This window comes from Ranitomeya imitator, unplaced genomic scaffold (genome assembly GCF_032444005.1).
Source record: "Ranitomeya imitator isolate aRanImi1 unplaced genomic scaffold, aRanImi1.pri SCAFFOLD_569, whole genome shotgun sequence".
Classification (NCBI taxonomy): domain Eukaryota; kingdom Metazoa; phylum Chordata; class Amphibia; order Anura; family Dendrobatidae; genus Ranitomeya; species Ranitomeya imitator.
In genome coordinates, this window is record NW_027193791.1 from 86,085 (window position 1) to 92,595 (window position 6,511).

The window sequence follows — 6,511 nt, forward strand, 5'->3', positions numbered from 1 at the left end:
GCTATAGAGTGTAGGGTATAGAGTGTAGGGTATACAGTGTAGGGTATAAAGTGTAGAGTGTAGGGTATAGAGTGTAGGGTATAGAGTGTAGGGTATAGAGTGTAGGGTATAGAGTGTAGGGTATTGAGTGTAGAGTGTAGAGTGTAGGGTATAGAGTGTAGAGTTTAGGGTATAGACTGTAGGGTATAGAGTGTAGGGTTTAGAGTGTATGGTATAGAGTGTAGGGTATAGAGTGTAGAGTGTAGGGTATAGAGTGTAGGGTATAGAGTGTAGGGTATAGAGTGTATGGTATAGAGTGTACGGTATAGAGTGTAGAGTGTAGGGTATAGAGTGTAGGGTATAAAGTGTAGGGTATAGATTGTAGGGTATAGAGTGTAGAATGTAGGGTATAGGGTATAGAGTGTATGGTGTAGAGTGTAGGGTATAGAGTGTATAGTGTAGGGTATAGAGTGTAGGGTTTAGAGTGTAGGGTATAGAGTGTAGGGTATAGAGTGTAGAGTGTAGGGTATAGAGTGTATGGTATAGAGTGTAGGGTATAGAGTGTAGGGTATAGAGTGTAGGGTATAGAGTGTAGGGTATAGAGTGTAGAGTGTAGGGTATAGAGTTTAGGGTATAGAGTGTATGGTATAGAGTGTAGAGTGTAGGGTATAGAGTGTATAGTGTAGGGTATAGAGTGTAGGGTATAGAGCGTATGGTATAGAGTGTAGGGAATAGAGTGTAGAGTGTAGGGTATAGAGTGTATGGTATAGAGTGTAGGGTATAGAGTGTATAGTGTAGGGTATAGAGTGCAGGGTATAGAGTGTATGGAATAGAGTGTATGGAATATAGTGTACGGTATAGAGTGTAGAGTGTAGGGTACAGAGTGTAGGGTATTGAGCGTAGGGTGTAGGGTATAGATTGTAGGGTATAGAGTGTAGGGTATAGAGTGTAGAGTGTAGGGTATAGAGTGCATGATATAGAGTGTAGGGTGTAGAGTGTATGGTATAGAGTGTACAGTATAGAGTGTATGGTATAGAGTGTAGAGTGTAGGGTATAGAGTGTATGGTATAGAGTGTAGGGTGTAGAGTGTATAGTATAGAGTGTAGGGTACAGAGTGTAGAGTGTAGGGTATAGAGTGTAGGGTATAGGGTGTAGGTTATAGAGTGTAGGGTATAGAGTGTAGAGTGTAGGGTATAGAGTGTAGGGTATAGAGTGTAGGGTATAGAGTGTATGGTATAGAGTGTACGGTATAGAGTGTAGAGTGTAGGGTATAGAGTGTAGGGTATAAAGTGTAGGGTATAGATTGTAGGGTATAGAGTGTAGAATGTAGGGTATAGGGTATAGAGTGTATGGTGTAGAGTGTAGGGTATAGAGTGTATAGTGTAGGGTATAGAGTGTAGGGTTTAGAGTGTAGGGTATAGAGTGTAGGGTATAGAGTGTAGAGTGTAGGGTATAGAGTGTATGGTATAGAGTGTAGGGTATAGAGTGTAGGGTATAGAGTGTAGGGTATAGAGTGTAGGGTATAGAGTGTAGAGTGTAGGGTATAGAGTTTAGGGTATAGAGTGTATGGTATAGAGTGTAGAGTGTAGGGTATAGAGTGTATAGTGTAGGGTATAGAGTGTAGGGTATAGAGCGTATGGTATAGAGTGTAGGGAATAGAGTGTAGAGTGTAGGGTATAGAGTGTATGGTATAGAGTGTAGGGTATAGAGTGTATAGTGTAGGGTATAGAGTGCAGGGTATAGAGTGTATGGAATAGAGTGTATGGAATATAGTGTACGGTATAGAGTGTAGAGTGTAGGGTATAGAGTGTAGGGTATTGAGCGTAGGGTGTAGGGTATAGATTGTAGGGTATAGAGTGTAGGGTATAGAGTGTAGAGTGTAGGGTATAGAGTGCATGATATAGAGTGTAGGGTGTAGAGTGTATGGTATAGAGTGTACAGTATAGAGTGTATGGTATAGAGTGTAGAGTGTAGGGTATAGAGTGTATGGTATAGAGTGTAGGGTGTAGAGTGTATAGTATAGAGTGTAGGGTACAGAGTGTAGAGTGTAGGGTATAGAGTGGAGGGTATAGGGTGTAGGTTATAGAGTGTAGGGTATAGAGTGTAGGGTATAGAGTATAGAGTGCAGGGTATAGAGTGTAGGGTATATAGTGTAGAGTATAGAGTGTAGGGTATAGAGTGTAGGGTGTAGAGTGTAGGGTATAGAGTGTAGGGTATAGAGTGTAGGGTATAGAGTGTAGGGTATAGAGTGTAGGGTATAGAGTGTAGGGTGTAGAGTGTAGAGTGTAGGGTATAGAGTGTAGAGTGTAGGGTATAGAGTGTAGGGTATAGAGTGTAGGGTATAGAGTGTAGAGTGTAGGGTATAGAGTGTAGGGTATAGAGTGTAGGGTATATAGTGTAGGGTATAGAGTGTAGGGTATAGAGTGTAGGGTATAGAGTGTATGGAATAGAGTTTAGAGTGTAGGGTATAGAGTGTAGGGTATAGAGTGTATGGAATAGAGTTTAGAGTGTAGAGTGTAGGGTATAGAGTGTAGGGTATAGAGTGTATGGTATAGAGTGTAGGGTATAGAGGCTGGGGTATAGAGTGTAGGGTATAGAGTGTAGAGTGTAGGGATTAGAGTGTAGGGTATAGAGTGTAGGATATAGAGTGTATGGAATAGAGTGTAGGGTATAGAGTGAAGAGTGTAGGGTATAGAGTGTAGGGTATAGAGCGTAGGGTGTAGGGTATAGAGTGTAGGGTATAGAGTGTAGGGTATAGAGTGTATGGTATAGAGTGTAGGGTGTACAGTGTAAGGTATAGAGTGTAGGTTATAGAGTGTAGAGTGTAGGGCATAGAATGTATGGTATAGAGTGTAGGGTGTAGAGTGTATAGTATAGAGTGTAGGGTATAGATTGTATGGTATAGAGTTTAGAGTGTAGGGTATAGAGTGTAGAATATAGAGTGTAGAGTGTAGGGTATAGAGTGTAGGGTATAGAGTGTACGGTATAGAGCGTATGATATAGAGTGTATGTTATATAGTGTAGGGTATAGAGTGTTTGGTATAGAGTGTAAGGTATAGAGTGTAGAGAGTAGGGTATAGATTTTAGAGTGTAGAGTGTAGGGTATAGCATGTAGGGTATAGAGTGTATGGAATAGAGTGCATGGTATAGAGTGTAGGGTGTAGAGTGTAGGATATAGAGTGTAGAGTGTGGGGTATAGAGTGTAGAGTGTGGGGTATAGAGTGTAGAGTGTGGGGTATAGAGTGTAGAGTGTAGGGTATAGAGTGTATGATATAGAGTGTAGGATATAGAGTGTATGGTATAGATTGCAGGGTATAAAGTGTAGGGTATAGAGTGTAGGGTATAGAGTGTAGAGTGTAGGGTATAGAGTGTAGGGTATAGAGTGTATGGTATAGATTGTAGGGTATAGAGTGTAGGGTATAGAGTGTAGAGTGTAGGGTATAGAGTGTAGAAAGTAGGGTATAGTGTGTAGGGCATAGAGTGTAGAGTGTAGGGTATAGAGTGTAGGGTATAGAGTGTAGCTTGTATGGTATAGAGTGTAGGGTATAGAGTGTATAGTGTAGAGTATAGAGTGTAGAGTGTAGGGTATAGAGTGTAGGGTATAGAGTGTTGGGATATAGAGTGTAGGGTATAGAGTGTAGAGTATAGAGTGTAGGGTATAGAGTGTAGGGTATAGCGTGTAGGGTATAGAGTGTAGGGTATAGAGTATATAGTGTAGGGTATAGAGTGTAGGGTATAGAGTGTAGAGTGTAGGGTATAGAGTGTAGGGTATAGAGTGTAGGGTATAGAGTGTAGGGTATAAAGTGTAGAGTGTAGGGTATAGAGTGTAGGGTATAGAGTGTAGAGTGTAGGGTGTAGAGTGTAGAGTGTACGGTATAGAGTGTAAGGTATAGAGTGTGGGGTATAGAGTATACGTTATAGAGTGTAGGGTATAGAGTGTAGAGTGTAGGGTATAGAGTGTAGGGTATAGAGTGTAGGGTATAGAGTGTAGGGTATAAAGTGTATTGTGTAGGGTATAGAGTGTAGGGTATAGAGTGTAGGGTATAGAGTGTATGGTATAGATTGTATGGTATAGAGTGTAGAGTGTAGGGTATAGAGTGTAGGGTATAGAGTGTAGGGTATATATTCTCTTTTGTGTCTTCAGGTTTCTTGGTGGTGTGTGAACATGATCATACAGACTTGTTCACTGTGCAAGTAGCCCATGTGTTCCTGTTTCCATAATTGTTCTCTTGTGTCTACAAGACTGGGGAGTTCCACCACTCCTCTTGGGCTATCTGCACAAAAGCTGTTCTACCCTGTATGCACACATGGATTTTTCCTCTCTGAACCCTGTTCACACAGGTTATATACAGATGATCAGGTTTTTAAATACATCAGATAGGGATTGCATACATTAGTTAGGACTGCTCTGATAAGGGTATACCGTGAAGATTGGTAGAGCAGCTTAGTATACATTTTTTGCAAAAACGTATCAACCAAATACCCTGTTTTTTACATCTTTTACTAGCACTTGCGGATTACTGCAACATTTTTTCAAACTGAGTGTTTTTGGTTTTACTATTCTCTTTTGTGTCTTCAGGTTTCTTGGTGGTGTGTGAACATGATCATACAGACTTGTTCACTGTGCAAGTAGCCCATGTGTTCCTGTTTCCATAATTGTTCTCTTGTGTCTACAAGACTGGGGAGTTCCACCACTCCTCTTGGGCTATCTGCACAAAAGCTGTTCTACCCTGTATGCACACATGGATTTTTCCTCTCTGAACGCTGTTCACACAGGTTATATACAGATGATCAGGTTTTTAAATACATCAGATAGGGATTGCATACATTAGTTAGGACTGCTCTGATAAGGGTATGCCGTGAAGATTGGTAGAGCAGCTTAGTATACATTTTTTGCAAAAAACGTATCAACCAAATACCCTGTTTTTTACATCTTTTACTAGCACTTGCGGATTACTGCAACATTTTTTCAAACTGAGTGTTTTTGGTTTTACTATTCTCTTTTGTGTCTTCAGGTTTCTTGGTGGTGTGTGAACGTGATCATACAGACTTGTTCACTGTGCAAGTAGCCCATGTGTTCCTGTTTCCATAATTGTTCTCTTGTGTCTACAAGACTGGGGAGTTCCACCACTCCTCTTGGGCTATCTGCACAAAAGCTGTTCTACCCTGTATGCACACATGGATTTTTCCTCTCTGAACCCTGTTCACACAGGTTATATACAGATGATCAGGTTTTTAAATACATCAGATAGGGATTGCATACATTAGTTAGGACTGCTCTGATAAGGGTATACCGTGAAGATTGGTAGAGCAGCTTAGTATACATTTTTTGCAAAAAACGTATCAACCAAATACCCTGTTTTTTACATCTTTTACTAGCACTTGCGGATTACTGCAACATTTTTTCAAACTGAGTGTTTTTGGTTTTACTATTCTCTTTTGTGTCTTCAGGTTTCTTGGTGGTGTGTGAACATGATCATACAGACTTGTTCACTGTGCAAGTAGCCCATGTGTTCCTGTTTCCATAATTGTTCTCTTGTGTCTACAAGACTGGGGAGTTCCACCACTCCTCTTGGGCTATCTGCACAAAAGCTGTTCTACCCTGTATGCACACATGGATTTTTCCTCTCTGAACCCTGTTCACACAGGTTATATACAGATGATCAGGTTTTTAAATACATCAGATAGGGATTGCATACATTAGTTAGGACTGCTCTGATAAGGGTATACCGTGAAGATTGGTAGAGCAGCTTAGTATACATTTTTTGCAAAAAACGTATCAACCAAATACCCTGTTTTTTACATCTTTTACTAGCACTTGCGGATTACTGCAACATTTTTTCAAACTGAGTGTTTTTGGTTTTACTATTCTCTTTTGTGTCTTCAGGTTTCTTGGTGGTGTGTGAACATGATCATACAGACTTGTTCACTGTGCAAGTAGCCCATGTGTTCCTGTTTCCATAATTGTTCTCTTGTGTCTACAAGACTGGGGAGTTCCACCACTCCTCTTGGGCTATCTGCACAAAAGCTGTTCTACCCTGTATGCACACATGGATTTTTCCTCTCTGAACCCTGTTCACACAGGTTATATACAGATGATCAGGTTTTTAAATACATCAGATAGGGATTGCATACATTAGTTAGGACTGCTCTGATAAGGGTATACCGTGAAGATTGGTAGAGCAGCTTAGTATACATTTTTTTGCAAAAAACGTATCAACCAAATACCCTGTTTTTTACATCTTTTACTAGCACTTGCGGATTACTGCAACATTTTTTCAAACTGAGTGTTTTTGGTTTTACTATTCTCTTTTGTGTCTTCAGGTTTCTTGGTGGTGTGTGAACATGATCATACAGACTTGTTCACTGTGCAAGTAGCCCATGTGTTCCTGTTTCCATAATTGTTCTCTTGTGTCTACAAGACTGGGGAGTTCCACCACTCCTCTTGGGCTATCTGCACAAAAGCTGTTCTACCCTGTATGCACACATGGATTTTTCCTCTCTGAACCCTGTTCACACAGGTTATATACAG